At 35.1% G+C, this 26,987-nt stretch overlaps 1 protein-coding gene across 3 annotated transcripts in view; it reads left to right on the forward strand.

The window, feature by feature from the left end:
* The window catches only part of LOC115234898 (von Hippel-Lindau tumor suppressor homolog), a 45,663-nt gene that overhangs the window by 10,553 nt on the left and 8,123 nt on the right, over positions 1 to 26,987 (forward strand). Inside the window, exon 2 of one of the 3 annotated variants that reach the window (XM_029806284.1) lies at positions 5,944 to 6,100. The exons of the other annotated variants lie outside the window; for them this stretch is intronic. The gene's annotated coding sequence lies outside the window, so the exon portion shown is untranslated. The remainder of the gene's footprint in view (positions 1 to 5,943; positions 6,101 to 26,987) is intronic. 3 annotated transcript variants of the gene reach the window in all.

Raw genomic sequence — 26,987 nt, forward strand, 5'->3', positions numbered from 1 at the left:
CAGTTCTCGAATACAAATTGACAATCGGACCAACATTGTACCGTGCCGGTGCGGCGCGGCGCGGCGTTCCAACAAACTGATTTTACAAGTTCTCTCCGTAGCTTTGTTCGCGCCGACATTCGTCTCCGCTGAATATCCAACTCGCTGGCTGTCGGAAGCCAATATTGAACTTTCCGATAACTGCATTCTACATCAAGTATGCTCGGCCGGCTAATTGGCCAAAAATGATTCGGACGTCATCGTTTGAGTTGCGTCGCATTCTTCAGTCTCGTTTGTCGTCTGAAATATTTTCAACAACTAAAAATATCTCCCGTGCAGTATATTAATTACATAATGATGTAAAAAAAATTGATTCTAAATTGATCAAAAATAAGTGAGAAATTTGAGATATTGGGCACAATACAAAACATTTTATAACAAGGTATACGTATACAATGGCATTAATAAAATTTTATGTAAATGTGACAAAAAATATGCTTCTTTGGAATAAGTAACATGAAACAATTTTAAGAGCGAAAAGTTAGTCTTGGATTATTCGTAGATACGAAATGTTTACTTTCTCCATTGTAAAATATTATAATTTACTAACCGTGATACTTTTTTATGATTCGACCGATAAATTAAATCCCTCGGCATTACAATACGATGCACCTTTTACTTGCTTTCGTATACCGCCAAAGTTTCAAAATCTCTCACTTTTACTCCATTTGCGTGGTCCCGTTAGCGAAAGGTCCCGTGATCGAAAAGTATAAACCAATGTAACTCTTATCGAGTACTACTACGTCATCGTATTTCTTGTATCTAGACATCCGGTGATTCCGCGTTAGCGTCCAAGCCAGTCTATTTTAAACATATCGGTGCTTTATAAATGAAACTTTATAACATTACTTTATTCTCTTCTTCTCTGACTTGAGTAAAATTTATATTTATCGTAAGAACATTGAACAATTGCAAATCAAACTAGGACTAATTTTAAATCTATATCCGCGAATAATTTTTCTTAAACACCAAATTATATGAATACAAAAAAATTATAATGTTTACGATATGTAATATAAAATAAAAGCAGGTACCCGGAGAAAAACATCGATATTTCGGGATCGAAATCTCATATACATGCCGAGGCACGCTTCCGTTGGCGGCAATTTCCTCCATCGCATCTTCCCTTTTCTTTTTCTTTTTCCTCTTGTCTCTTTTTTTCCCGTTCCTCTCTCTTGCTGGTTTATACGCTTCTTGTTTGACTATGACGTACGTTTGGATTCGCGCTCTGGAATAGTATTGTTCCCGGTCTGAGAAATGTTTTTGATGAGGGGTACAGTTCTTTCGCCGATGAAAGAAGTTACAAAATGTTGCATCGAACGGCGAGATTAATTCTTTTCATTCGTCACATTCACGCCGTGCAAAACGCCATTACATGATTTTTTCACATTGCATTTTTACACACAGGAAATGAGATTGGCTAAACATAATTTTTAGATGATTTTGATATATTATAATTGATAAAGTATTGACTTCCTCCCAAAGAGAATCTTAAAATTCCTGATGTCTTAATATACTTTTTACGATACGTTTTTTAAGATACGTTTTATTTCAACTCCTGATAGGACAGAACAGACAATTCTGACAATTAATCAAATGTTTCAAAATGTATAGAATTATTCCCACCTTTTTATTATACGTGAATTGATTCTTTATTTTAATCAGGATTGATTGGAATCATATTTGTGGCTAAAATTTTTGAAACAGTATTCGAAACTTTCCCAAGGAAGTTTTGTGAAAAAAAACTTTAATTTATGAAAATGTTTCTCAAAAACTAAATAATTGCTACAGCTTCTTATTTTTATTATCGATTTGAATGTTAAATACTAGAATTGTCAAGATAGAAAACTGCCGAGTTTTTAAAAAATGACCATTGACATTTATAAAATTTTAGTAAAATACTCGAAATTTAAATAATTGGCAGATTTATATAATGTTGTTTTATAACATTATCAACTCTGATTTTATTCTAAAGTTATACATATATATATATATATATTCCTGTGTTATATATATAGGTATTATATAAATGCAAAGATTAAAATTTTAACATGATAAAAATAAATAATTATCAATGCGGTTTAATTTTATCACATTATCCTGTTTTATTAAACTGTTCGAAAAATTTGCTTTTCTCGTAGACGATCGTTATAACATTTTGTCTGACAACTTGGTTTCGCGTCTATCTCCGGAGGCGATTTACGGAGTAAACTCCGTAGCTCTCTCCGTCGTTCGTGTTGTCGGATTTTCTCCAAAAGTTCTCGCGGCGATACTCGGGATGAGGGATTCTTAACGATTTTGCTGGATCAGAAGACGTCGACGAATTTAATGTCGGGATCTTTCGTCGCAGAGCAGTGCTACATACGTGCCGGATTGCAAAACCAAGGGAAAGCATTTTTGCGTATCGTCTTGCAACAATTTGTTTGCATTTTATTGCAGTTCTATGCAGCCATCTTTCGCTTTTTCTTTACGAGAACTTTCTTCGCTGCCGGATGCCGATCTATTAAATTAAAATAGATCCGAAAGTAACACGAATTTGCATTTTCCAGCGTTTCGATCTGGCAACATTCGTTGTATACATCGCGCGCGCGACATAAATATATATTGTGTAGAGCGAATAGCGAGAGCAAAAATTACGGATATGCGAACAGATATTGGCAATTATATGTGAAGTGTCTACAGCTGCCAATTACAAGAATAACTTCTCAATCGAATCATTATATTATCTCACTTTTTGCTAGCAATTTTAAGCGCAATGTTGATTGGAATAATGTCGATAGTATATTTTTGTTAATGTAATAAAATAGTACGCAATGTATACGTTATTTATAAAATACATTCAGTTTTACCTAGTAAAACATAATTCAAATCGTATATTTTAATATTTATTTATGGAATTTACGGGCTCACGTGCGCGACGCGCGCGCGCACACACACACATTGTACAGAATTTATATAAATGTCTATTATTATTAAAGCAAATGACTCTGTGAAGATTTGGCTATTAATTTAAAGCAATTGGTGTAATTAATTAGAAGTGTAATTGTGAGTGGTTTACTAATATATAGCAAATTACAAGTGTATAATTATTTTATCAAAAACTACATGTAATTATCTCTAATTAAATTAAGCTGGAATGAATGTACACACACATTTCAGAATGCACATTTGCGCGAGAACGGTTTATTTTTTGAGTGAATTAAATATTTTGGCATACATTGTTTACATATATTTTGCGTCGTTTCAAAATATGTTTTATGATACGCGCAGCGCGAATCATTGCAGTAAATGGCACAAGCTATGGAAAGAAAAATTTATTTGCACGAATTAGTTTGTAAAATCGTTAATCCATGGAACACACGCTTCTCGTTTAAACTCGCGATCCTCCTAACGACGAGCTTCTCTGTCTTTTTTCCGTCGTTTGTTTCGATTTATTCATTGTTGCAGCTGTGCAACAACATCTTCGGACGCCCAAAGAGTATTGTACTGCAATTGTTTCTATCTTGTGTTTCGTTATTATTGTCGTTTCTGTTTCCTTCCTTTTCAATCTGAGGCGCATTTGCATGTAAACGAGTCTCGTCTGTTTTGTAGAATGCTTTTAGAAAAGACGTTGCGACCAGATAGTACAAAGAATAGCGTAAAAGTATGCGATTCATTCGTAAAAATATTTTGTTAAACTCTTAATCACATATCACATGTGGCTTCTCTCTTTTCGAACATTTACGATTTTGTAATCAAATGTGCGCTTGTATGTGCATGTATATATTTCAGTGTATTCATTATATTATTAAAGTATAATATTTCATTGTAATTACTTTTATTTTTTAAAGTTTTTACGATGTTATTTTTACCAAATCCTCGTGTTTTTTTCTAATTCTTTTCTAGCCAAAATAATGTCTGAAGTTTGATGTTTTAATTGACTAAAATTTCTGTGAAATAGAAAGATTAAACGTTTAATCTATTTTATTTTTCTCTATACGTAACATGTTTTATATATTATTACTGCGAAAATATTTTTGATATCGTAGCATATATTTCATGAAGCCGTTCTCTCTCTCTCTCTCTCTCTCTCTCTGTCTTTCTCTTTTTTTTATCTCTCTCTATAAAGATATATCAACTATGCGTTGAGATAACGCGGCCGAAATTAAACTGGGAACAATGTTGCAAGCCGCGAAATAGCATCAAAAGCTAATACATTTTTAATGTTTTGCATCGTGCATTGTCATTTTGCATACAAATTTTTGCTTTATTTCAAAGCTATGCGTGAAAGATTATTCGCTAGCGATTAATGATGAGGCGCAATTTGAGATTCTTTATGAAAGATCGATGAAGTGAAGAAGATTGCTAACGCCGTTGTGTGATTTGCATATTCGAAATATGTTGTATGCATATGCAGCAGGATCAAATGCACTCTTGTTTCCGCGATGTATGTCATACTGCTCCGCCCTCGCGTTTTTCGCATTTGCAATCCAACCTATTAAATTGCATGGACGCGGATGGAGAAGAGAGAAAGAGAGAGAGAAAGAGTATATTCTTTGCTTTTGTATACTTTGTTAATATTAGAGCTTTGCTTTATTTTTTATGAATATTTAATGCTTGATGAGCAATAATCAACTTTCAAATGCAATTTGTGATTTTTGGAATTTATCAAAATTATTAGTGATTAAATGAGTATTATTAAGTAAGAATAAAAATAATATTATTTGGAATAAAAATAATTATATACATACTATACATATATATGTATACTATTATACTAGTACTGGATGTACATATCCGCGCACCTATTATAATTGCTTGTTATCGTCGTTATTGTAATTGATGACAATTTTAACGACTTTTCAAAGCATACTTGTCTTCAGCGATGAGTAAACATGTGAAAAATTTAGAGTATTAAGTAAATATTTAAGAATAATTTTGTTTCAATCAAATATACATAAAATATAAATATAATATAAAATACAAATTTATAATATATACTACATAAAAAAGATATTGAATCATAAAAAACATAGAAAATCTTTATTTCAAATGCTATAATCGAAATTATTAATTGAAATAAAAGTGAGAATTACCAGAGAAAAATTTGTATTTCATATTATACTTAAAATTTGGGGGAGGAGGAGAGAGAGAGAGAGAAAGAGAGAGAGAGAAATAATTACTTCAATTGATTACTTAAACTCTTTAATGAGAAATATACAGGGTGTCTGATAATAATCGTCCTACCTGTAATGTGCAGGTAGAGCGGGTTAAACTGAGCAGGAAAGTCTTGTATCATTTTGCGATTTTTATAATAACTTTTGAGAAATTTATTAATAAAGATCGACCAATTCGCGCGAGTATAAGCGCGCAGCGAGAAGAGACAACCCAAAAGTAGGCGCGCGACAAAATTTTGGGAGGAGCGCTTTACAAATGACAACAGTTATGTACGAGCGGTATTGTATAACGATGGATTCTCGCGTCTTAACAACCACATATTAATGCCGCCCATACAGGCCGTCCTTTCTCACCGCGCGATAATACTCGCGCGATTTGGCCGATCTTTTTTAATTAATTTCTCATTAATTATTGCGAAAAGCGCAAAACAGTACAGGACTTTCCTACTCGGTTTAACCCGCTCTACCTATATATTACGGGTGGGGCTATTATTATCAGACACCCTATATATACACATAAACATTTTGCTTGCCTCATGTAACTGATATTAATATTTTGTTGTATTATTACTTCTAGTTGTGAATATTTCCTCTCTTTTTTTTTACTCTTTGATAGTTTTATTCTGAATAATAAAAGCGCAAGAGAAAAATGAAACCTCTATTCATATTAACATTCATACACCCCGAGAGCACATAATCAAGGTATGTTAAATGCCGATATATCTTCCGCGTTTCTTCATAATGACAGGGGAAACGGAGAAGGAAAAGCAAAGATGGAGAAACACTGGGAGTAACCGAAAGTGGATAGGATGAAGGATATACGACGAAGAGGCGAGTGTAGGAGTTGATTTTCAATACTGTTGATGTTCAATCTTCAATCCTCAAGCATACGATATCGATACCAGGTAAACAAAAACAGAGATTTGTGGGAGTTTGATGATAGGGTTGCAGAAGAGAAGAGAAGGAAAGGAGAAGGGTAGGAAACTAGGCAGTTAGTGGGAGAATTGTCAGGTGAGGTACTAGTCATACTAGTGATGGTGTTGTCGGCGGGACAAGGGGAGAAGTAGAAAGAGAGAGAATGTGTGTGTGTGTGTGTGTGTGTGTGTGTGTGTGTATGTGTGTGTGTGGGTGCGAACGCCAGCCAACGGTGAAGAGTTGTCGACAACTGGAGGAGAGAATATGCCAGACACGTTTCCTCTTGGTACCACATCCACGCAGCCTGTTTCTAGATAAATGTACAGAGTGTCGTGATATGAAAGCAGCGGTGCGGAGAGGGGGGTTGTTTTGCTTCGCGTAGATTTTTCTTCGGAAACTCGGAAGTATATAGTGGCCGTATAGAAGGGGGAGGGCAAAAGAGAGGGAAGAGACTACCAGTGACGCCAAACTAAACTTTCGACTGCGGAATTTGTTGCCGTATAAAGGGATTTTTCTTTAAGGAGTTAGACAACTCTCACAGACACGGTTCGAAAGATCTGGTCAATTTTCAATTATATATATATATATATATATAATATTCCTTTGTCAAAAGTACATATAATATACATACATTATATGTATGTGTGTGTATGTGTATCATTATTATACTATAATATTTATATATATTATATATATAGCTGTAATTGGAGGATAATTGAAATTAAAGTTTAAATTGGATGATATTAATAATTTGGGATGCGAAAATATAAGAGGCGCAAAATAGAAATAAGATGAAGAAGTGTATTTTTTATAAGAGACACTTATAAGGTTTTAAAGTATGTATGTTTTTGGACGAAAGCAATTTTTTTACAGTTCATCAAAATCAATTAGATGTTACAACTTTTGTTCTCCAGTTTTCAGTTGCTTCACTAACAAGAATTTAATCCTAGTCTGTCATCTTGCAAAATTTTATCCAATTTCAAAATCTGTTCCGCGCGCGACGGCTTGCTATTTTACAAACTCATTATCGACAAATTACCAGAGTGTTACAATGATCTGCTTCAATTTAGTTCGCGGTTGAAGGAAAAAAATGAGGAATATGTCGACATACAAAAGAAAAAGAGAAAGAGAGAGCTGGCGCCAGCTGAACGGTTTGTGTTATCGTTCTCATATTTTCCTGGGATTTCATTGTTCGAGCTTTGACTCATCGAAAACGGACAAAATTTCGCCGGCGTGTTCTCGTGATTTGTTACGCCGATTCAGAACTGACAAATGAAAAAATGTTACGCGAAACATATGTATATATAGTAAGAAAAGTATGCGCAAAAAAGGATATATCGAGACGAATTCGAGCTAACACATGTAATGGTTTAAGAGGAAATAATAAAAAAAATATTGAGGTGTCACAATTTTTCGACGAACGACAAAAATAAAGAAAATTCTAGAATTTCTTTTATCTATATTTATATATCGACATACGACATGTTAAATATAATTTTTGAATTGAGAGTCAGTATACTTTTATTCTTTTACAATTGTGAAAACGAAGGATATATAGGTATATATTTATATATAAATATAATAAGACGTTTGTTCTCTCTTTCATCTGTAAAATTATAGAGAATATTCTAATCTAATATTATACATATTGTAATATTAAAAGCATTATAAAAGTGAGAAATTAATAATTTCATAGCGAGATTTTTTTCAACTCTCGGCACACACAGTTGGGAGAAAAAAGTTTTTATACAAAATAGTAAATAATTGGCGATTGAACGATTTAGTCCTACCTTTCTCCTTTTCTCAATTCATCTATGTTTAAATTATCTACACAATTTCGGAAAGAACGACAGAATTTGCTGAGCACAATGAAAGATTACACCGCGTAAGATCAGAGAGCGTTTTAACGAGAAAGCGATCGCTGAATCGATCCCTGTCTAATCGCATTTGAAGTTGTAAGGCTTTATAAGCCTCCTTTGAAAAGCAATGTAAGTTTTGTCGCAGCACGAGTCTAATCGTGATGCACGGATAGTTATCGGATTACCGTAAAAATATCGCTTTTAATTAGGGCTTCACTCATGTTTTTTTCTCAACTTTTTCAACACGGTAAGCCGTCTAATATTATATTTCTTCTTTCTTCTTTTCTATTTTTTTTTCAATATTTTCTTTCGTATCTATACCGCCATTTGTATTACATTATACTAGGCTCCGTAGATAAATATTTATTCTAGTCTGCGTTTAGAAACGTGCATTATAGTAATAAAACCCGTAGCGAAATAACGCGTCACTTTGTCATTAATTTCTCTATGATTTATTTATCATTGCGTGTGATAAGGACGCTCCGCGAATCGAAACAAGGTGCATTATGCAACTGTATCGAATTGTACTAAATTATTCGGCGTTACATGTGTAACAGGATTGAATCCGGACATTGGGGCCGCGTAATATCGAAATATCTCTCTATAATGATGGGTTGTAGTAGGTTGCGATTCCACGATTTTCGATAGTGAGACGAATCAAACCGCTATAACATTACAGCATTTGTTATCTACGGGATTTAAGCGTGAGGAATGAGTAGCCACTCATGATGAGAGAGCGATAAATTGATACGAACGGCATCGACGGTAACGGCGATCGTTATCAATGTTTAAATCGATTTTAATAGCGCAATCGACAAAAACCGTGAGACTGTACCTCATCAATTCTTTTCAAAAAGTGATTTTAAATATAGTTATAAATATAATTATTAATGCACTACACAAATCAATACCGTAAAAATATTTTTCTCTCACACATTATAATTTACCATTAAAATAATTTAGCTACAATACATGCATGTATTTATGTTACACATACGAATACGTACACGCGCGTAAACACTGAAAATAAATTTTTAAATAAATAATAAATTCTCATACATATTTTCTTTTTCATTTCCTGAGAAAGGAAAATTTCATATTCTTTTTTTACATATTACAGCTTTATTATTTTATTATTGATTCTTTGGTCGTTCGGCTATTAAATACATATGAGAATGTTATGGGAGAATTATCTTTTGAATTTGTCGCAAAATTTCCTAGATAGAAACATTATCGATTCGCGCAATGATAAATTTAAATCAAACTAAATTAAATGAATGAAAGACGAATGCATAAGCAATAATGCAACAGTTCTGTCTAAATCGAAAAACTCGTCGTCCATAAAATATATAATCACGTCTGGTGCTGCCCGGTCAACGACACGTCGGGATATGGAGCCAAGAAGGAAGAAATGTATTACGCGCGCGCATAACAAGCAGGGTCAAGTGAAGGATCTTGGAGTTCGACGATTCCGACCAATCGTATCTGGCCGTGAGCACGGATATATATCTACTCCGGCGGAATAAATTCTCGGGAAATATTTGTCGAACTCTCTCTGCCGTGCTTCGTGAAATATCCGTCTTAGAAAGGAAATAAGTCTCCGAGTATACCGTATCTGAGCCCTTGAATAAAGCTTAAAGCTTTTCCTTTTGATGCCTATCGTACGAGAGAGGGAGGCAGGGAGGAAGCAACGCTCGAATTGACACTTGGTCTATGCGAGCGTTTCGTTAAAAATTCTCGTCATCTACGATATAAATGATGATTATGATTAATTTCCTATTAATCGGATTCAAACGTAAGTATAGATAATTGTTTACATATTTTTGTAAAGATTTTGAGAAATTATTAAAATTATTAATTATGAGAAGTTTGTTTGTAAATAATCATGCATCACTCACATCCTGTTGCATGAAAGGTGCGGACGTAGGTAAAATGAAGAGATGCGAGAGTTAGTATATTACGTAAATTTATATCAATCTTTCATTAATCTTTAAGAGGATGCCGGATACCGACAGAATGCGAATATTAGTAGGATTGCAAAATATTTTTGTTGATTATAGATATCAACAAATCCTTTTCCATAATTAAAGTATATATAATAACGCAAAACCCTTATATTAAGCAAATATATAATTATTATGGCAGGTAAAACAGGACGGTCCGGCATCCTCTTAATATCATAGCTAGTATAATTTCCTCAGCAAAATTGGTTGCTCTTCAATGCGATGTAATTTTTTTCCCGTTAGCGACGCTAACGATAAGGAAAGCTATATTAAGATATCCAAAGAGGAGGCGCTTCCAGCGACTTGATAGCGACAAGCTCGGGTATCATCGAAAGGGCGCTTTGTAGAGAATGATTTTCTTTCGCGTAAAAAGAGTATATTTACGAGAGGTGTTAACAGTAGCTTACGCGCGGTATAGGGAATGCATAATCTTGCATTTATCGTGGCAATGCTCATGACGACGATGGCAGCCGCGATTATTTATCGCATTATCGAAATTGCAGTAAGAAAACGATAAGAGAAAGATATGTTTACTTGCATCTCGTATCCAGATATCTAGAATAAAAGAGGGTGTACGCGCGACGCGCGCTGCAAAACCTATCTCGTCCATCTTCACGCGAGAATTACAATACATATATCGGAATACGCATCGCGGACCGACGGAAGTGGGGTTTCTTTTCACCTCTCGGTATCGATTAATCGGTCGCTAGCAAGCACGTAGTTGCATTTTTCTGCACGGAAAAGCGCGAGCCGCAGGATATTAAGTCGGCCTTGCGTGTACGTTCGCTTTCTTTATGGGCATCTGAAAGAAAAGGGACTACGCTCTCGAGATTGGAAAACATGGAAATTTATTATTTCGATATTTAGAGCGCGACAAAAGGGAATTGAATTTCCCCGCTCTTTTCTACTAGCTCGTTTTTTTTTTTTATAGCGCCAATTTGCATATATTTTCAAGCGATTATGATGGATATCTATTTGATGGCGTGTCAGAAACGTCTCTCGGGACAAAAAATAATTTAATGTTGAAAAAAAAAAATTCTGTAAATGTGTATGCGTGTAAGTCTTGAAATGGATAAATGTTTTAGTTGGAAAGTTGAAAAAAAAGCTGCGGGAAAAGGGGTTCTCAAAATGTATATTTTTACGCGATTGAAATTTGCGAACCGAGAAACTCGTTATTTGCTCGATAACTTACTTATTTCACTGGCGATGGTATTTCGAATGTCATCGCGCGAAAACATGTTATTCCGGTATGGTTTCGGCAGTGACGGCGCCAAATCGGGAACTCTAATTCAATTACTACAGATTAATTGATTTACATATCTAATCTCGCGTGGTGTAGCGACGTAAGCAGAACCGAAATTTCGTCGACGTTTGCGAATTGGAACGCGTCGAATTGCATTTACGTGTGCATGCACTCGTATTAAAATCATTGGGATCAAAGAGAGTTGTTTGATTATATATTATATTATATTATATTATATCATATCATAAAGAGGCGGATTTTCTCGAATATAATGAGCGAGAAGTTCACGGACGCGCCAGGAAATTTAATTAGGATCTTAACTTTGCACAATGGTTATTCTTTTGGCGTGTTGTGTGATAATTATTATAGCGTAAGTTAATCTTTGAAGGGGTATAATTATTTTCGTTACGCATCGCGTAATAATCAACTGACGACGATAACAATGAAAAGTTAAACGCGATTATTGATTCACTTATGTATTGAAAAATGCGCGCGCGCGTTTTTAAAGAAATTAAATCTGATGCGAAAAAGAAAATCCATAAATTTAATAACGTTTTAATAAGACAATCATGGTTCGGAATATCGCGTTTTCACAATTGTAATTTCTATGATAATATTGCAATAATTATCGCGTACGATTGCATCAGTTTCACGCGCGCATGATCACCATTTTTCGAGTAAAACACTTTCGCTGCGAGATTTAAAATCGCTTCTGCTGTTCGCGTGCGAAACGTGGCAATCATAATAATAATTGCAAATTTCAGTCGCAATCTCCGTTTGTCACGTATGACGAGGATGCATATAGTGCGGTACAAGACGTCGCGCGTGTTCTTTTCGCACGAATCGAAGATGGGGGTCAGCGACCCTTTATACAAACCCTTTGGATTATCCCTTCGTTACTTTATCAAATCTTCTACTGTCTTATACCGACATTTTTTGTGTCTAAGCAAAATAACCGAATCAAAGTCTAGTCCTTGTGACAATTTTTTTATGACGACTAATGATAAAACTTGATAAAATGACAACTCATTACTCACATATGTGAGTGTGGCTTAATGATATCCTTCTATCTTAACTTTAGATTACAGCTGTAAGCTTTCTTAATTAAAGTGGGATCCGTAGGATAATATTTTGCTGAAAACCCGGGTCAAGTGCTCTGAAGACAGGCCTGCGGCATCTCGTAGAGTGTAATTGGGGAAATTAATTAACGGTCTATAAGCGAGTGGGCGTCGCCGCGTGTGAAGCGCGTGTACGAAATTCACGAGGGACGTTTACGGAGCTCTGATGTCCTTTCGTGGTACGACACATAACGACGCGACGGTATCCTCGCGACACGTCGACCAACCACGGCAACCACCACGAAGCAATTGTTGCCGCGAATTACGAGGCGTGTACACGTCCCCGGGAATCCCACCGCGATGCTGTAACGTACCGCCACCACCCACCTATTTATTTACGTTAACGCGTTGATTACAATCACGAAATTATTTTAATTGCTTATTTCTGTGTATCAAGTGCGAAAAAACGACTAGTAATATCACACGGGAAGCAATTATCACACTAATAGTATATATTAATTTTATACATACATAACATTATTAATAATTATTTTAATGCTAATAATAATCATAGCAACTTTGTACAATCTAGCTAAATAAAAATAAATATAGTTTAATATTATAGCTTATTAAATAGTTTGGTAGTTAAAATTCTGGAAAGATAAACATGTCTATCACTGATTGAATATGATGGTTTAAAGTTTAAATTCATGGGAGAATAGCACACATTGTTTTTAAATATGAAACTATTTGAAAATTACTAGTGTATGTCTGACATACTCTACTTTATAAAACACAATTTTATTCTTGTGCGATAAAAATCGGAAATTCTGGAATATTCTGCGCACAGTTATCCGTAGTTAAAAAAAAAAAAAAAAAAAAGTTAGTGTGCGATCTTGAAAAATCACAGAGAAAGTTGTATATAAAAAGAAATGTTTTATCAATATACATTATCATACATGTATATAATATTTTATCAGACATAAAGAAAAGATTGAAATAAAAAGTACGCAACATTATCTCATTATTTTTGAAACAATTTTCTGTATTGCGGATTACATTGTATAAAAAAGTCTGCTGCTGCGATCTCAGATGACCGTAAAACCGCATGATCATATGGCGACATGGCGAGTGCGTTGAGTGCATACGAGCGTTAAATGCACGAGATATAGGACATGTAGGCGACCTTAACGGGGTTCATCCTGCGACTTTGTCGTGGATTAACTCGTAACATTAGCGCGATGCAGCATACAGGAAAGAGAGGCAAGGGAACGCGCGACATTCCCTTTGAGAATTTCTGTTAAACTCGCGTGCCCGTACCAAAGTTCACTTCCGATGTTTCTCGAAAAGCGGTAATACGACCAAAGTCGCCTTTGTTATATCAAGGACCATTCGTATTAGTTAGCTCTTGACTCTTGACTAACATCTTCGTTTACATTCGCGCGATTAGCGTGCAAGGCAGTTTGACATATTTGAAGCATTTGACTAGTTTTGATGGATGGATGATCATCCAAACGATAAACTTAAATTATATGGTTCGGTGCATAAGAGTGCAATAAAAAAAAAGCCATAGTCATCAATGTGTATATTAATTTTTAAAAACTAATAAATAAGAATATTTGATGATGAGATAGTTTTGGATGCTCAAAACGCCGCGCCAAAAATTGTTGCGTCTCTCTCTCTCTCTCTCTCTTCCCCCCCTCTCTCTCTCTCTCTCTTTTCTATTGCTTTTTACAAAATTTTTATTCAGATCTATCCTAATTTACAAATATGTCATTAATAGCTTATTGTTAGAAAGTATGCGGAGGATATCTCGTTGTCGAGATGTTTGGTCGTATTCTAAATATGCCTGTGGACGCAGAGCTATAAAATCTTTAATCCTTTAATGATGCTTTACAAATTTGAAGTATTATTGAGCCTTCAAATGACCAAAAATCCCTCTATATATATGTATGTATGTATGTATAAAGCTTTTTATAATTTCTATGAGATTTTATATAATTTAAATATACACACACACACATTTTTATAGATGATGAATTTAAATAATCAAAAAAAAAAAAAAAAAAAAAAAAAAAAAATTTAAAAAAAAAAATTTAAAAAAACTCCTTGGTAACCATTAATTAAATAATTAAGATAAAATATTTCATACAAAAGATTAACGGAGCAATACATCTCTTATGTTTATTCATATTATTTTAAATTTTGTTTCATAAACTCATTCGCGACTGAATTATTATAATTCGTCGTCGGTCTAGATAAAAGTAGCATCCTATATTCCATTTCGTATCGCGCTGTGGCTATAAATCACATCCACCGGTGTACAATTTGCACTTTATTACCATACAAATTACCATAACATTGTCAGGATTACCGACGACGACCAACGCCCACATAAAATTTCGACGAAGAAAAAATACCTGTTCGTCATCGCAGATTTTGCGCGTATAACGATACATTCCTGACTTATAAAATATATAATTTGCGTAAGAATGCGATGTGTATTGTAAGCGCGAGAGTTTATCGAAAGCTTTACATCTTCGACCGATATACATATTGTTGGACGGAAAGATTGTATTATAAAAGAGAACACTCTGTTTAGTCTATTCAATATTCTGAATGCAACGCGGCGGAAAGCGTACGAAAACATGCCGTTTCGGGTCCTTTGAGAGTTCGCCTTCGGTAAACCTCTGTTAAAACAACGTAACCGAGCGATGGTTCAACTCGACCAATCAACAGTGTCCCGAATATATCTCTCGGTCGAGGAAAAATACGCCCGTTGTATGCATGGAATGTCGTGGCGTGCGCGCGCACGCGCGCGTCCGGAATTCCGGTGCAACAAAAATAAAATGAAAGCGGGCGCGCGTGTTCACTCGTCGCGTCCTTCGTTGCGCGCCTCGCCGAGATCAAAACTTTAATTTATTGCCTGCGGCACGCAAACCCTCGCTTTCTAGATCGTAGGGCGGATACACGACTTGGGTGCGCTTTTATCAAACGCTCTGCATTACGGTGACAGATCGTTCGCGCGTTATGTACATATATCCGCGCGCAATCGTACACGAGAGAGTTTGAATTTTGCAAATGTGCGAGTATTTTTTTTTTTATTTTCATAAATATGAAATAAAAGCAATTATAAGTATAATTGGAAGAAGTGCATCATGGTAAAAATTAACACCAAACACAATTAATTGAGACGATATAACATTTGCTGAGACGTGTTGAGACTTGTTTATACATATATAAAATATATTTCTTCACATATTTTAAAAATTTATATAGTTTGTATCTATACATATACGCAGCTTCACTAATTTGTTATTATATATAATTATTGGCTTTTTTATAAAAATTATAATTATAAAAAATTGCATGTTTTTTTGTAATATTAGATAAAAGCAATATAATATAACATATGCATATGATAATTTTACATATATAAGCTATCTTTTTCCTTCATCTTTTTCATTGCAATATAAATTGACGTTTTCTTCGAATTTAAAAATTGTTTAATTCTTAATATATTTTCGGGATTTATAATTTTATATTTAACTAGAATCGCAATCTATTCCCTCTATTTATACCCTTTGTACGGAAAACGTTCTACCTATTTACGTGAATCGTTTTTCCTGCGGCGATGTAATGCAGCCATACAACAAAGTTGCACTCTCGTGTATAGGCGATGCACACGCATTATTCTCCGTTATACGACACGTTTTTCGCAGAACACGCGAATGCGCAGGCTGCGATAGAGAATTAATTCTAGTATGCGGAATATATTTGACAGTCTAGATTTTACCCGCGGCGCGAATAAAAGCATTAATATATTTTACGAGAAATATTCGCGCAATAGAATTTGACAAATAATAAATCTTATCTCACACTATAATACATCGACATGAGAACGTGTGAATGTAACAAATAAATATAAGAAAAATATATATGAATATATACTAGTTTGCTCTAGTGGTCTTGTAGAATATATTTTTAGCTGATGTGTTTTACATACTTTTATCCACATAACAACTTTGCGTAACTGATTATTCTCTGCGATAAATTTATTTTTTTAAATAACAATTAGAAATTTTAATAAAAATAAAAATTTTTTTCTCTTATCATCCAATATTGATCAAAATCAACATTTTCAAAAATGTAACAAAGTATTTATTTTAATAAAACATATATGCCATCAAGTAACAATCGTCATAAGATTTATACGACAATATACTAGGGTGGATGAAATATAAACGAGACTTGTTCAAAAAATATTTTATCGATTAATACACATGAAAACTAACACAAAATTATTTTTCTACATAGCATCTACCAATGTTTCCACATTTTTGTCACCGCACTGGCAGATTTTTTATCCTTGCTTCATAAAAAGTAGCAGGACGAGTACGAAGCCAATTCCGCACCAAGTTTTTCACCTCATCGTTGTTGGAAAACTTTTCTCCCCATGAGGCTTCTTTAAGAGGTTCAAACAAATCCATCATATGTGAGAACGCGCATCAAAAATGTGTTACCTTCTGCTGCATGGCGATCCAGAAGCCTCTGAAGGATTTTAACCCTTACGGCCTTCTGATCTGCATTCAAAATTCGAGGCACCCATCGTGCAGTGATTTTTCGAAATCGTAACTCATTCTTAATGATTGTTTGCGGACTTTCATAACTTATGCCAATCTCTTTATTAATTTCACGAACAGTTATTCATTGATCGTCTTTATAAGGTCGCAAATTTGTTGAATGTTGTCAGGCGTAATGCTTGTCCTTGGTCGATGCGCATGAGTCAAATTTGCAACTCCTGCACGATTTTCACAAAAAAACTTATGCTATTTGCATACTTGGGACTTCGATAATGTGTTCTTACCGAACTGTACGCATAATCTGCACAAAATTTCAACTGATTTAACATGTTCGCTAAAAATTTGATAATTATGCGTTGCGCAACCAAGACAGACGCCTTCTGTTCACTTATCATGCTCACTATTAAAATTAAACGAACAATTGTAGAAACAAACCCACAGAGCGGCTACCAGCGGCTTTAGACACGTCTACCAACAGTCCACTATTGTTAAAACAACGAGCGTTAAAGTATTTTGCTCTTATTCAAAAAGTTTCGTTCATATTTGATCGATCTACGTATGTAAAGCAGTAAAATTTCCAAACTTTTATATATTTAGAAATCATTAAAAATTCTTAGCTCGTTGCATCTTTCTTCCAAATTCTGCGTGTCACATATCATATATGTATATCGAGAAATTTTTTAACAGTAAAGCAGCCGTTATACACGTCTACTAGAAATATCATATCATTGTAGCCAAGGTTTATGTTTTTCCGCAGCGCAGTTTTGAATATCCGTTTTGTTCTCGAGAACATTTTGCGTCGTTGGTTTTCCGAGTCGATGCGCTGCCGCTATATACCATTAAAGAGGGTCGCATCGGTAAAGTAAGAAATCTCGGGGGTGCAACGCCTGTCATCGTGTCGTAGTATTTTCAATTTTCAAAAAAATGGAAAGAAAGAAAAGGAGACGAAGCAATAATGCGAGCGTCGCAGCTTGATGAGAATCAAGCGCAGCGCAGCGCGGCTCTTTTCCTTTTTTTCTCTCTGTGTTTCTTATCCTCTTCCTCTCCGTCTTCCCTCTGTTCGTTTACACGGACGCATTGGCGAACAAACATACCGGAAGCCACGGATATATCCCTGCGGTCATTGGCCGACCGCAAAACCGCCAACCGTAACTCAATTAATCCGGATTGATCCGTCAGTAACATCTGAGCGTGCGCCGCTCACATAGAGCGATTGCATATGTTGTGTGTGCGCAAATCGATCAGGAGAGAAGAGAGAAAGATATATATACACACACACACACACACACACACACACACACACACACACACACATATATGAAGTAATGTGCGATGATATAATCATTCGCATTTTTGCGAATGATTATATCATCGCAAAATTGATTTTAAGAATCGTATTTGAGCTGTCTTGCCAGAAAGATTTCGAATGAGAGAAAAATGAAAAATTGAATCTCGAATCTTGTCGCATCTGACAATACCTTCGTGAAAATTTCGAAACTGCTCTTCCATTTGGGAAATCAGGTGTCCGATATCATGGAATCAAATTATTTTAAATACATACGCTAAAAGCGTCGTTCTACCTTTGTTATTTACTGAAAGTTGAACAAGGTCAGAGCACGCTCATAGCGCTAAAAGCGTGTTTCTCGAACGCACCCATACTCGTACATATATTTTCATCTGTCTCAAACTTTTTTATCGTAATTAAAATTTGTCGATGAATAATTGTTTTCTCTGCTATTGTCTTGTTTTGATTTGAAATTGTTTTTTTACCGTATTTTACTGATTATCGATTATTGAATTCTTTTATATTTATTTTTAATTATCATGTTTAATTGCATCTCTACGTGGTCTTCTACATTTTTAATAGTGTGCCATTGTCGGACCATTTGATTATATGTATCTTGATACATTATTCTCATTAATGGATTCCTATAGATTCTCATAACTATATTTCCCCCCCTGATGATTTAAAATCGTGAAAATTTATAATACGTTTATTATTGCGAAAGAAATTAATTATATACGTAATAGATAAACTAATGGCAACAATTGCGTTAATCGTTATTTAATAATTATTATTCTGTCATTAATATTCGCCCCGTTAATTCGCGGGATTAAACGAAAACGTGAGTGAGTTATAATACTCGACGATTACAAACGACTGTTATTCAACGAATGAGCTATGTGCCCTTACGTGCCCCATGCTAATTTATCTACGCCAGCAATGGAAATATCGCGACACTTTTGCGCAAACGACCTCATTTGATTCCGTAAACATGCTAAAGCCGCACACGCTCTGATAAAACTGAATGGCAACATTTTTTATCGCGCAAACATAAGCTCGTGAGAGCGTTTCAACCATTTGCGATCTACGTAAGATTGCTCCTTTCGCGATGTATTAAAGAAACGAGAATCCTCGACTCGTGCGTCTATATACAACTTGGATATTTCACGTGCGCGAGATAACGTCACCGTGATTACTTGTGGGTGGTAAAATTATGCACACAAATTGACATAAGAGCGATACGCATGCGAGCAATTTTAATTTGGAATGCGCAGAGGGCACAAGCGAAACACTCGCGTTTTTATTCCTCGGGAAATGTAATAATTTCCTCTCACATTTTGCAACAAACTTGATGAAAATTCATCTCGATATCAACGACTAGTGCCTCTTAATTAAAAATTAATAATTGTACGCGTGTGGAGCAAAACGAATTTATGAATATTACGGCACACATTTATTTTTAATTTAAGAGATATGGTTTTAATGTGCTGTTGCAATATCGCGGTAAAAATATTCTCATTGTCGGATGCTCACAATTAATTGAATTTATCAATAATTGCTATTCTCGAATTAACAATGCGAATAAAATGTCGACTCTCGTTTATAATGATGACAGGTAATGTAAGAGCGCGAGTGTGACATTTTGCGCACCAAGTTTTAACGTACATATATTGGGAATGTGTGTTGTAAGACGTGCGTGATTCACATAATTCAAAAATTTTAAATCAAGCGGCGGCTTGTGGACGATTTTCGCCCAAGTAAGAGCAGCTCTCTCCAGACGAGTGCATATCGAAAAGTACGAATAAGGAGGAGACTGTGGAAATGAAGATAATAAGCAGAGTGAAGCACTAGGAAATCTCTCCGACGAGTTTCATCTTAAGGAGAACCGAGATCGGAGGCCGACGTATATCCGGATATCGTAGAGAAGGGATATTAAATACCAGTCTCTCTCTCTCTCTCTCTCCCTCTCTTTTTTTCTCTTTCTCTTTCTCTTTCTCTTTCTCTTTCTTCTCCTGATATCCTGTCGCGTGTTTTGGTCATGGCTATAAAAACTCATCTCGTACAACTTTTCGTCGTTTTATAAAATAGAAATATATATATGGTAATATCGCATTCACGTTTTTGTTACAAAATAACGATGTACGGCTGTTAAATCCAATTAAAGTCGTAAATTTGCCCGCGAGCGATATTGCACGAAAAATTGATCGGCGCCGATCATCGGTCCTACTATTGAAAGGACGCCGAAAAATATATATAACGCACAATAATATTATTGTACATCAGATGTGATCGAATACACATATGCATTACACGTACTTTGTACCGTCAACGCGAAATGCGTTACAGATACCTGCTCTTATACATACTGCTGTATTATTTCTCTCATTCACATCCCATTTCCAAACCCAGGGCAGGAGAAGGACGAGACGGAGTGATACCCAGACATCGCTTCCTGCGCGGTAACAAAAAGTTCTCGAATTTATCTTGGTTGAATTTCGCCATCCACTGCAAGATGTCCGAGTTTTCCAGAGATGGAATCTAAAAATTGCCGTATTCAGGCACACGTTATTCTTAAAATGTGAGAATGGAATATGAATATCTATTGTCCGAATCCGACCGAATCGGAGACTCTTCGCGAGAAATCACTTTGCTTCCGTGAATTAAACTCAACTTGACGAGAGGGAGCAGATGCCTTTCGTAAATCGGCGAAAGGAGAATTTGACGATATGTCATGCATTGATCCTCCTTAATGAACAGACGCCATCATGCGAGACGTTTTAGAGAACATACTCATTTCGACGAGATGTTTGTTTATAAAGTATTTGAAATAAAGTCGTCATTTTTATATCGATTATATAGAAAACTTACTTATATTATATGAAAGTAACTAAAATGATAACCAACGATACAATATGAATTTTATTATTCAAACTTTGATCGATGTAACATTCGTAAAGTAATTTTTCAGCGAGCGAAAAATGCGAGAAAAAATTGTAACAACAGGAGAGAAGTTAGTATGTATTGCAGGATAAACTAGATTTCTTTATTGCGCGCGGTTACATTTTTAAAAAGAAATTTAATTTCGCGAGAGCGTGTGTCGTTGTGTTTATATGTGTTGTCACAGTTGTAAATTTAAAATGGCAGATACTATTTTAAGAGAATCAAAATTGTTATGAACGTTAACAAGAAATGATTTTCGTCAGAGCGTCTACTTACAAAAGACAACCATTATATAACATTTTACTGTTCATATAATGAGAATGAAATAATGATCTCATTTAATTATTTAAAGTCTCTGACGAGAGATATATGTTTTAAACATTTAATTCTGATTCGTAAAATCAATCAAATATAGAATATAGAATTTTAATCTGTAGATAAATATAATGTATAATTTACATAGTAAACATTTGTAATTCAGTAAGAGAAGTGATGTTAATGTATAAATATTCTTTTTATATTTTGTATTTTAAATATTTCGCCCATCTCTGGCAATCTCATCATCGGTAACGAAATGCTTCGCTTGTCATGCGTGTGCACGCAGACAGCTCTTTCAATTCTGATTCCCGTCGCACTTTTATCTTCCTCGGTAAGAACGATAAGAGGGAACGGAAAAGATTTTCGGCCGTCGAGTACTTCGGCAGTTTTCCCAATTTTTTTCATGGCAACCGGCGTCCACCAGGCATATCATTATCGTCTTGGTTGAAAAAAAGAAGAAACGATGCACGCGGAAATGTAAATGAAAATGATAATGTTGACTCGCTCGGCATATTACGGTGCATCGGCGCGAACTTTCCGTAGGTGAAGTTTCCGCGCGAGTCGCAAGTTTTCGAGCTTATACACGAGTTGGAGCGCATTGCTAATTCGTTTCACTTAATATCCTTATCCTGTTACATCGCTTTACTTAACCAAGGATGCGCTTGGAGAACGAATGTGCGACGAAAGAGCGAGTCCTCGAAAATATTGGCAGTAGACTTTTATGACGATTTTAAAGACAAAATCTCAAATAAAAGGAAGACAATTTCTTCTTTTTTTTATATACATGTATATATACATACAAAATTTTTATGAAAATACTGTAATTAACGGATAAATTGATTTGTTTTGCGTGATATATTTTACGGATAGTATAACGTTTCCTTTGTAAATTTTAGCTACTAAAAATAATGATGACACGTATAACACAATGTAATTAAACATGCAGGACCGGTATTACACGTCAAAATGCAACACGCAATTATACGTGATTTATGATGGCATTCGATCGCTCATTAAATATAAATGAATTTGCTGAAGCCGAATGTTGCCTGTTTGCGCGGAGTGTTTACTAAAACTATCATTGCGAAATATCTTTAATATCTCTGCCGTTTTTGAGCGTTGAAACGATGGGTGAGGACATAATTTTTACTTTTATATTAAGAAATTTTACTTTGAAATCCAAATAAAGAATTTATCATTGACGTTTCATATGTCACTCGCTAGTCATTTTATAAAATATTATGTGTAATACTTGTCAAAACACACAGTGCGTGAGTGATGCAATAGAATAATGAGCAGTCAATCGACTGAATGTAAGATAAACTAACGTAATTCAGTTACGGGACAAAGTCTGAGAACACATTCTCTTTATCGCAAACTCTCGGCATTTATATCGCGATCAAAGAGAGATGATAAAACTAGGAACAACGGGAAAAGGGCCGTCGCCGCCGTCATTCTCGTCGTCGTTGTCGTTGCGATGTGAAAGCAGAGAGAGAGAGAGAGAGAGAGAGCAGAAGGGGAAAATACATTTTCATAATCGAGTCAAGTACTTTGCAGTGCGTCTACTCCAGAAATTTCGCTCAAGCGCGCGCACAGTGTCCCTCTTATGTTACTATAAAAAAAGGGAAATGTCTTGAGTCGAACGTAGTGAAAAGGATTATTGGATTTGCCAGGGATGATGCTTGCGCTCGTGTTAGTACATTTCTTTCGCGATAGGAACCTTTTCTTTCGTCTTTTATTTTTTTGTCTTTCTTTCTTTGTCGTTTTCCTTTTGTCGGCGTTATAATTATGATGAGAACATTTAAAATAATTTATGCTTTTATCGTTTCTCTTTGAGTCTCTTTGATCTCACGATTACAAATTTCATTTGTAATTAGCAATCGCGATTTCTGTGAGGATCGAATTAATCGATTCATCAAGCTACTATGAAATCCTAAAAAAGGAATAACAAGAAAATTTGTCATGAATTTCTGACGGATATTCTTTTGATCAATATTATTAAACAGATTATATATTTGTTTCGTATAATTTTGATTTGCCTTATGAATTATACTTTTAGTTTTTAATTTTCAAACGATATGTGTTTTGCTTTATTTACTTTGTTGCTCGGTAAATAATAATAATATAGCTCGAATCTTATGGAAAATGATAATTTCCGAAGAAACGAGACATTTATTTCAATTATTCCAACATTACTAACCATTCATACCATCATTACAATCTGACATTTTGTGATTCACGTTTCATTTGTTTATAACACCGCCGACACTATCGTAGTTTCCATTACATCAGACTTGAATGAGCATCGCATAGCTTTACGTCGGAAGGAAAAGGAATAAAAAGCAAAAGTACCCATTCGATGGAGAGAGCATTTGTTCAACGAGTGGGCTTTGAAGCTTGTCGCGTGGAGCGGATGATAGAAATAACGGTCGATTTGTCCAAATTCCCGGAAGTCTTCTTTCCTTCACGAGAGTAGATCGGCGCGGAATAGGATCCCTTTCCGCGAGACGGAAAATAGAGGTTGCGGTGAAGACGAGCCTGTCTCAAATAACGTCTTTTCGCCCTATTCATTACGCGTCTTTCCTACGTTATATATATATATAAACCGTAACAAGCCGATCTGCTTCAACGATCGATCAAAGGATTTTCGTTAATGTAAAATAAATGGTTTTCCTTTACACACTGCTTATGCTAGACCTATACTATGCGATGCGAGATTCGCAATTCGTGAATATACTGGGTGGGCCAAAATGTTTCGGTCAGACTTTGAGATTTTATAGGAAATTTAATTCTGAACAAAAATTCTTTTTCTGATAAATATAGGTCGAAAAATGCTTCTTTAAAAAGTTAATGCCCAAAAACCTCTGAAATCACGGTTATTTTATACATTTTTACAAATATCAGGGAAAGTATGCGTTTTTAAATAAAAAGTGCCGAAACAAAAGTTGGAGAGAATTAAATTATCTTTCAAATGAGATCAAAATGATTGTAGTACGTTCCATAGGTTTTGGGATAATCGGTTTCAAATGTACACACACACGCGCGCGCGCGTCATCTGTTTTGTGGCAGGAAGAAAATTAATTGCGCTAAAGATGTTCGCAGTTTGTAAAGCGTTACGAGCGCTTTTATTATATAAAATGAGGCCTTTTGCGTTTCGCATAATGCTATTGCCAGCCAAGTTTAACTATTTCGAGATAACGAAAGGAGAGGCTCATTATACATTACAAGACTTCCTTCGTCTTGTTACGGAGAGTTTGATAAGCATTGACTTAAAGTTTCACGCGCGCAAACTCGGGCAATAAACTGGATTTCGCAGTTTCTATTGAATAATCATAAGTGTAATACTTTGCACTTACCGCTTAATCCAGCATCTTATGCGTCTGAATATGCATGAATCCATTGCCAGTTGCAAACAGACTGCTACTTGAAATAATTTCGCGAATCACTTTGCGCAAGAGACAAAATAAGAATTATTTTCACTGTTCTTTTGATTATGCTTCTGGAGTGACTGTAGTTTCAACAATACCACGATAAAACTAAGTCCACCAGCTCATTATTTCATTCAAACTTTGCTAGAAGAATAGATTTTACAATCTAGTGATAAGTAAATAATATATTTTTGCAATATATATGTATTATATATCTAATAATGAGATAAAATATGAGAAATAATGTACTACTATCGTGTAACGAAAGCGAAAATCTTTTCGCACAACTTTGTATAATTTTATATCTCATGAATATGTCTTTACGATTAAAACTACAATGTTATAACGACTAAACAGATTATTATACAATTTATATTTATTTCGCTTAACATCGATTTATATCGAAATTATCAAGCTCACATGTAATGATGTCACAATGTAACGCATATATACATATACTAAGATCAAATCAAAATTCATCTTATAACTGTAAGACAGGAACGGAAATAAAACGAGAAAGATGATAAACGAGACAGCTTTGAATCGATATTTCGGGTAACTTTTGCTTTCTCGAATCTTTCTGTAATCTTGTCTTTTCTTTTTTCTTTGGTGACACGAAGGCCATATAAATTTTTTTGCATAAAATTTCTGTTTTTCGTGATATATAATCGAGTTTGTAATTTTTAAATTGTACATTATTTTGTTACGACAAACATAATAAAACAAACTTTACATGTTATATACGTATTTGTACGCATACGACACAAGTGTTTCATCTTCAAAGCGACGTGGTCTCAAAATTAGAAATTAAAGAGCTTACGCGAGAGAAAAAAAACATTATTTTCTCGCACTCTTAAATGACTGAACTTCTTTTTTTGTCATAAACTGCGGTGACGTGGTTTTTTTTTTTATGTATGATGCATTTCATTTAGTCTGATCCCGAGACCCATCTGCCGCACGTAAATCTCGTTTGCATACAGTGAGAGTATGCGTAGTCTACGTGACTAATTGTGAGCGGCATTAAAAGGGCAAAATTTACGTGTCGCGAAGCGAGGGGTGCGATTACGAAAGCGCGACGACGACGACGACGACGACGACGACGACGACAACGACTACGACAACGAGCGGAGAATTCCGCGTTGCACACGCAAAGCCTAGGGATCACACTGTACCCCCTTCTCCGAACTTGCCGTTTGTAATCCCCCCCCTCCCCCGGGCCCGTGCCTTTCCCTATTTGCCCTCGGGGCTTCGGGCGCAAACATCGCAAGGATTACATGTTGTTTGCCGTGAATTGAAGCCACCGTAAATTCCGCGGTATGCCGACTTCGCGAACGCGGCGGCGATGCATTCGCGATGTAGGACGTTGCGGAATTGCACAGCCTTTGGTCTGCTAAAACATACGATAAGAGAACCTTGGAAACTGTAAAACGGGGCGAAAATACATTAGAGGATTATATGTATTAAAGAAGTATAGAATTTTCTCGTATAGGGAAATTTTGGAGAGGAATATATAGAGATATATTTTTTCTTCTCAAAATACTGTCTTTTTACAGAAACAATTTTCTAAAAATTTTATATTTTTTTCTGTTTGAAGGAGAGGAGAAGGGAGAAGGAGAGAAAGAAAAAGAGACATACAGAGAGATGAGTAGACGGTACTCCTATATATAGCAAACGACATTTTATTAATAAAACGTCAGGTTTTTTTTTCCACAGTGTGACGCAGAAATTTTCTTGTCGCGTATGAATCGTTAATGTCATGCAATATGCGTCCTATTAACCAACAAATATTTTTTCTATTCTCATAAACGAAACGATTTGACTGTGTGAATACGGGTTGGGGTCGCATTTCCGGGTAATTTCGGGTACTGATCAAAGTCCTCGCATTTGCTAATAATTGCATTAGTACATCATGCGTATGATAATTAAATGTCGATGATATGCCGCGACAAGTTTATTGGTAATTATATATATCGGTATATTCGCAAATGATGCGACGGTGGTTATGATCACAAAAACTATTCGCTGTGCTTTTGCTTAAATTGTATAAATTGACACATGTGATCATATATGTATAAAAATCTACTTTTTGGAATTAAAAATTACTTAATCGATAAAGCTCTTTTATATCTTCTTTATATCTTTTATATCCATCAGAATCTT

The sequence above is a fragment of the Formica exsecta genome, unplaced genomic scaffold (assembly GCF_003651465.1).
Source record: "Formica exsecta isolate Colony F162 unplaced genomic scaffold, ASM365146v1 scaffold21, whole genome shotgun sequence".
NCBI classification, from domain to species: domain Eukaryota; kingdom Metazoa; phylum Arthropoda; class Insecta; order Hymenoptera; family Formicidae; genus Formica; species Formica exsecta.